Genomic DNA, 6,143 nt, shown 5'->3' on the forward strand with positions numbered 1-6,143 from the left:
GGTAAAATGTACATTGGGTGCTGAGACACTAAGGCTTGTAGAGGCAGTGGATATGGCCTTTTTCATATCCCAGATATTAACAGAAACTTTGGGGGTAGGGAATTCGGATAAAATACCCGTTCAGTGTCACATTGACAATAAGTCCCTTTGGGAAAATGTGCACTCCACAAAGAGTGTAAATAAGAAGATTGAGGATAGACATAGCCATCTTAAAGCAAATGTTGGACAAGTGGGGAAATATCAAAACAAAATGGGTCGAGCCATCAGTTATCAGATTGTTTTACAAAGAGAGGGGCGAGTTCGAAGAAAGTTTTGGATGTTATTAAAGAAGGATCTCACCCCCCGCCGCGCCCCCCCCCCCCCCCCCCCATCTTCCGGAGCTCATCCTCCAACCCCCATCCATGGAAGGGTGAGTCTCCCTCACCCTCCTCTAGGAAAGTGCAGCCGTCTCATGTCTAACACTGTTCTCTATTGATCATGAGGCAAAGGGCTGTTGAAGTGCTGACGGGCTACCCACCTCTGCTGTAAGATGGATATGAACACCAGGACCCCTAACGTGGATAGGACCTATAGTGGCTGATGCTGCATGTTCCACGTTTCTGAGCTTTGTGACAAGCCTATTCAATGGCAGGACGTGAGCTTTCTGTCAGGCAGAATCAGACATATCGCTGAGCATGAGAGGACAGATTGTTCTGTCCTCAATGTGTCATCATCATTCTCCTGTACAGTCAAGCCAATAACATGCCTGGCAATAGCATAGGAGCATACTGCTGACACTGCATAACTGGTTAGATGTTAGGGAAGCCTGGATAGCTCAGTCGGTAAAGCATCAGGCTTTTGATCTGAAGGTCCAGGGTTCAAGTCCCTGTTTAGGTGTTGCTTCTCTTCCACCCTGAACGCAATTGTTTGAGATGTGTTTCAAAATAGATTAACAGATGTCCTTTAACAAATTCCCATGGTGGAACGCTAGTTGCTCTTAGCCCTGCTTGTCCCTGAAGTGAGACACTGAGGCCATTCTTAGTGCAGTTAGGACCTGTCCATTGCCAGATCTGCTTTTGGCTCTTCCTCTGCATAGTCACCCCCACTGCCCTCCTTGACACCCTCCTCAGGCGATGTGGCACTCCTCCATCTCCTCCAGGTCCAGGTGGTCTCCCCTCTGCAGCGCCAAGTTGTGGAAAGCAGAGCAGACTATAATGATGCAGGAGACACTCTAGGGGCTATATTTTAGGGAACCCCTGAATAGTTCAGGCACCTGAACTGCATCTGCAGCAGAGCAATTGCCTGCTTGACCAGCACATGTGTTGCAGCCTAAGTCTCATTGTAACAAGTTTCCGCTGGTGCTTGTGGCCTCAGCACTGGCAGCATCAGCCACTGTCTGAGTGGATACCCCTGTTCCCGAAGAGCACAGCTGGAGGGATGGTTCCATGTCAAAGATGGCTGGGATCTGAGAATGCCTCAAGATGTAGCTGTTATGGATGCTCCCCAGAAAACGGGCAGACATCCGCAGGTATCATGACCAAGATCCCGGTTGAGGCCGTCCTCATGCATGCAAAAGTTGGCTATCAGTTTCTGCTCAGCGATTCTGCGTTGTCCTGTGTCTTGAAGGCTGCCTTGGAGAACACTTACCCGAAGATCAGAGATCTTGGGTTCATGTCACAATACATGTAACCCTCACCATTTGGCCTGGGCTTGCAAAATCCTACTAACTGTCCTGGTTTGAGACAATTCACACCTCTTTAATCTGTGACTATCCCTCTCTCCACTCACACTATCTGTACTTGTAAAGACTTGATTATCTTAAAGACTCACATTCCAACCATTATCTTGCAAGTGTGTCTCTATCCATATATTCCACATTTGTGAACCCACTTCTCCACTCACTTGATGAAGGAGTAGCGCTCCGAAAGCTTGTGATTCCAAATAAACCTGTTGGACTTTAACCTGGTGTTGTGAGACTTTTTACTGTGCCCACCCCAGTCCAACGCCAGCATCTCCACATCATAATAAATAGGATAGACAACATGACAGGCCGCATGATCTCCAGACTATGCACGGTAAAGAAGAGAAAACCATCGTGAGATATAAAGGTTCGAGAGAGTCCCAATCCTCTTCCATCAATTCACCTGGGACTGGGGCGACATGGTGGCACAGTGATTAGCACTGCTGCCTCACAGTGCCAGGGACCCGGGTTCGATTCCCGGCTTGGGTCACTGTCTGTGTGGAGTTTGCACATTCTCCCCATGTCTGCGTGGGTTTCCTCCGGGAGCTCCAGTTTCTTCCCACAGTTCAAGATGTGCAGGTTAGATGGATTGGCCATGCTAAATTGCTCCTTAGTGTCAGGGGGACTAGCTAGGGTAAATGCATGGGATTATGGAGATAGGGCCTGGGTGGGATTGTGGTCGGTGCAGACTCGATGGGCCAAATGGCCCCCTTCTGCACTGTAGGATTCTATGATTCTATCACTCAATGGCAGCACACTCTGGAGGTGTCGTGACATTGATTGAGACCTGAATATTGAATGACACCTTACATCTAGGAAGGACAGGACAGGAAGCTAGGAAAATGTGGAGGGCTCAAAATCGCCCCCACTGACAAATTTTGGTAAAATTCCATCATATATATAGATTAAAATCTCCAGAATATTGCCGTACCAATCTGACAAGCTCCTATTATTTCTTCGTTTATATCTCAGTCTATCATATGGTTACTGTTAGGGGCTTGTGCATCACTTCCAGAAGTGACTTCTTGTCATTTCTCATTTCTACCCAAACAACTTCTACATCCTGGTTTCCTGAATTTACGTTATTCCTCTCTATTGTGCTAATATCATCATTAATTAACAGAGCCCCACCCCTCCACATTTTCCTAGCTTCCTGTTCTTCCGAGATGTAATGTGCCATTCAATATGCAGGTCCCACTCAACGTCATCCTGTAGTAATGTCTCTGTAATGGCTATCAGGTTGTACTTGTTTATTTCTATTTCTATCAGTTCAACTGCTTTGTTTCAAATGTTACATGCATTCGGATACAGAACCTTTAGTTTTGTCCTTTTATTATTTTTGTAATGTCTTTATTGTAATGTCTTTATTTTGTAATGTCTTTAGTTTTGTCCTTTTATTATTTTTGTAATTCGGGCGGCACGGTAGCACAGTGGTTAGCACTATTGCTTCACAGCTCCAGGGTCCCGGGTTCGATTCCCGGCTCGGGTCACTGTCTGTGTGGAGTTTGCACATTCTCCTCGTGTCTGCGTGGGTTTCCTCCGGGTGCTCCGGTTTCCTCCCACAGTCCAAAGATGTGCGGGTTAGGTTGATTGGCCAGGTTAAAAATTGCCCCTTAGAGTCCTGGGATGCGTAGGTTAGAGGGATTAGCGGGTAAAATATGTGGGGGTAGGGCCTGGGTGGGATTGCGGTTGGTGCAGACTCGATGGGCCGAATGGCCTCCTTCTGCACTGTATAGTTTCTATAGTTTCTATTTTCTATAGTTTCTAGCCTTATCCGCTGATTTACTCTTAAATTTGTACTCGCTGTCCCTTCCTGTCATGGTTTGTTTATCCTTTTCTGTATTAATACCATTCTCTCTTGCCTTGTCTCTATTCTTTTGATTTTCTACATTTTCCCAAATTTGATCCCTTGCCTCCACTATTTAGCTTAAAACTTCTATTTCCCTATTTACGCAGCTCACTAGAACACTGGTCTCAGCACCGTTCAGGTGCAGACTGTTTCCATGGTACAGTCTTCCCTTTTCTCAGTACTCGTGCCTTGCAAACTCAGTACTTGCAAACCAGAATCCACTTCTTCAATATTAGTCTTTGAGCCATGCTCTTTAGTTGTATTTATCTTGTGCCAATTTGTACATGGCTTGGGTAATAATCCAAAGTATTATTATTGAGATGCTGCTTTTAAAATTTAATCCATACTCTCTATACAGAACCTCTTTCTACCTATGTCATTGGTACTTATATGGACCATGATGACTAGATGCTCCCCATCCCACTGCAAGTTCCTCCCCAGACCTGAGTAGATATCCCAAACTCTGGCATTGGGCAAACAACAGATCCTTCTGGATTCTCATTCTCTGCTCCAGATAACAGTGTCTATCCTGCTAACTACACTGCCCCCTACTATCTCTACCACCATTACATTCCTTTCACACCCCAGACTTGAATAGCTTCCTATCCAGGAAAGCTGCAAGAACCTGAAACTTGTTGCTCAGTTGTAAGGACTGATGTTTCTCCACTCGCACCTTTTTGATTCCCTCAGCTGCCTGTCTCACAGGCACACTCTCCTTTTCCTGACCACTAACCCATTCAGATGCCACTATTCTAAGGGCCTTCTGGAGAAAAGCATCCAGATTAATTTCTCTCTCCCTGATGTGTCAGTCTGCAGCTTAGCCTGCAGCTCATTAACTCTGAGCCAAAGCTCCCCAAGCCACAGATGCTTTTGCAAATGTGGTCGACATGGATTGCAGTGGTATCCAAGAGCTCCCACATTCTGCAGCCATGACACACCACCCATCCTATCATCTGCATTGCATGAATTAAATAAATTTATTTTTAATGAGTTAATTCAGAGTTCACCCAACTCCATCACTCACAACTAGCTGCAGCTCCTCTCAGAGAGCTTTTATGTCTCTGTTTAAGACTAGAATAAATTTAACTTCTGTTAACTTAAAGGGTAATTTAAATTTAAATAAAACTTGACGTTAGAAAGAAATTAGCCCTTAAAGCTCCTTCACTTAGCTGCACTTCTGCAACAGTGTCTGTACTCCAAAATTATTTCATTAGCTGTAAAATCTTTGGAACATCTTAAGATTGTGAAAAGTGAGATCACAAATGCAAGTTATTTTCTTTCATTCTTAATTATTACTTTAAAGTAAATAACAGATCCAAGAAAGAAGAAGTATTGGGTTTAATTTTTGGGAACTCTGTGCATGTTCTTATTTAACACGCAGGTTTTGAAATCCAGGTGATGAAACTTCAGAACTATATGTTTTAATATATAACAGGGTTGATACTGTACTGAAAAAAAATCTTAAGATTAAGATCTTACGATTTATCGATGAAATTTTAAAATCTTGTACAACTCATTATGCTTGTTCCGTGACTGAATTCACTTTTCAGGGATGATTTTGAGCCTGCATTCGCCTTGAGCATAAACAGTGATGTAGGCCCAAAATATTGCGAGAGTTGGAAAATGGGATCTTGACAGCAATATCTCGTTTTCTGATTTTCCGCACTCTGAATGAGGTTCTTGCCCTTTACATTTAAATACATTTTAATACAATTAGTGCTCTTCCCCATCATATTATGCCCCTAAATAAAGAATTCTCCCCTCTCCGATGTGACATCACATCAATGATCTACAAAATGCTAATCTGTCAAGGGGAACCCACCGGGGGCGCAGAGGTAAGTATAGACCCTGGGTGCGGGGAGAGGGACTTGCCCACTGCCTTCTGGCACTATGGCATTGCCCTTGCAGGGGGTTGTCCACATGCTTGTGTGGGGGAATGGTTTGTCCCAGTGCTCATGCCAGGGGTAGGTGGAGATTCCCCATTTCAGTGGGAGGAGTAAACGCTTTACACATGGTGCCCTGATCTCCGTGGCGATGATGCTGCCAGATCTACCAGACCCTGCTCCACCCTGCCAGCGTGATAGTGAAACCCCCCCCCCCCCCCAAATTTTCTGTGTACAGAGTGCCAGAGAATCTGGAGAGAAAACTCAGCTGTGCAGCTGGAGAGCTACTTGCCGGTTTTCTTGCCCCAGCCAGCATCTGTGCATAGAGTGCAAAATACCAGCCAATGAGTCTGACTGACTGGTCAAACCAACTCCCCAGTTGGCTTTTTTCCCTATTGTAATTTAATATTCTCTTCCTCCTTCAAGATAAAATACATTCCTTGATGTGGTATGAAAACAGAAAAGGCTGGATAAACTCAGCAGGTCTGGCAGCATCTGTGGAGAGAGAAGCAGAGTTAAGTGGGAAAGATAAGGGGAGGTGATAGCCTCGTAGTATTATCATTAGGTTATTAATCTAGAAACTCAGTTAATGTTCTGGGGACCAAGGTTCGAATCCCACTACCGCAGATGGTGGAATTTGAAATCAATAACAAATATCTGGAATTAAGAATCTACTGATGACCATGAAAAC

General features: G+C 44.7%; 1 non-coding gene across 1 annotated transcript; it reads left to right on the forward strand.

Moving 5' to 3' along the window:
* Positions 1-803: 803 nt before the first annotated feature.
* Positions 804-876, forward strand: trnak-uuu (transfer RNA lysine (anticodon UUU)). Its single transcript has one exon. It is a non-coding gene; the product is annotated as a tRNA-Lys (tRNA).
* Positions 877-6,143: the final 5,267 nt, after the last annotated feature.

This window comes from Mustelus asterias, chromosome 18 (genome assembly GCF_964213995.1).
Source record: "Mustelus asterias chromosome 18, sMusAst1.hap1.1, whole genome shotgun sequence".
In the NCBI taxonomy this organism is placed as follows: Eukaryota; Metazoa; Chordata; class Chondrichthyes; order Carcharhiniformes; family Triakidae; genus Mustelus; species Mustelus asterias.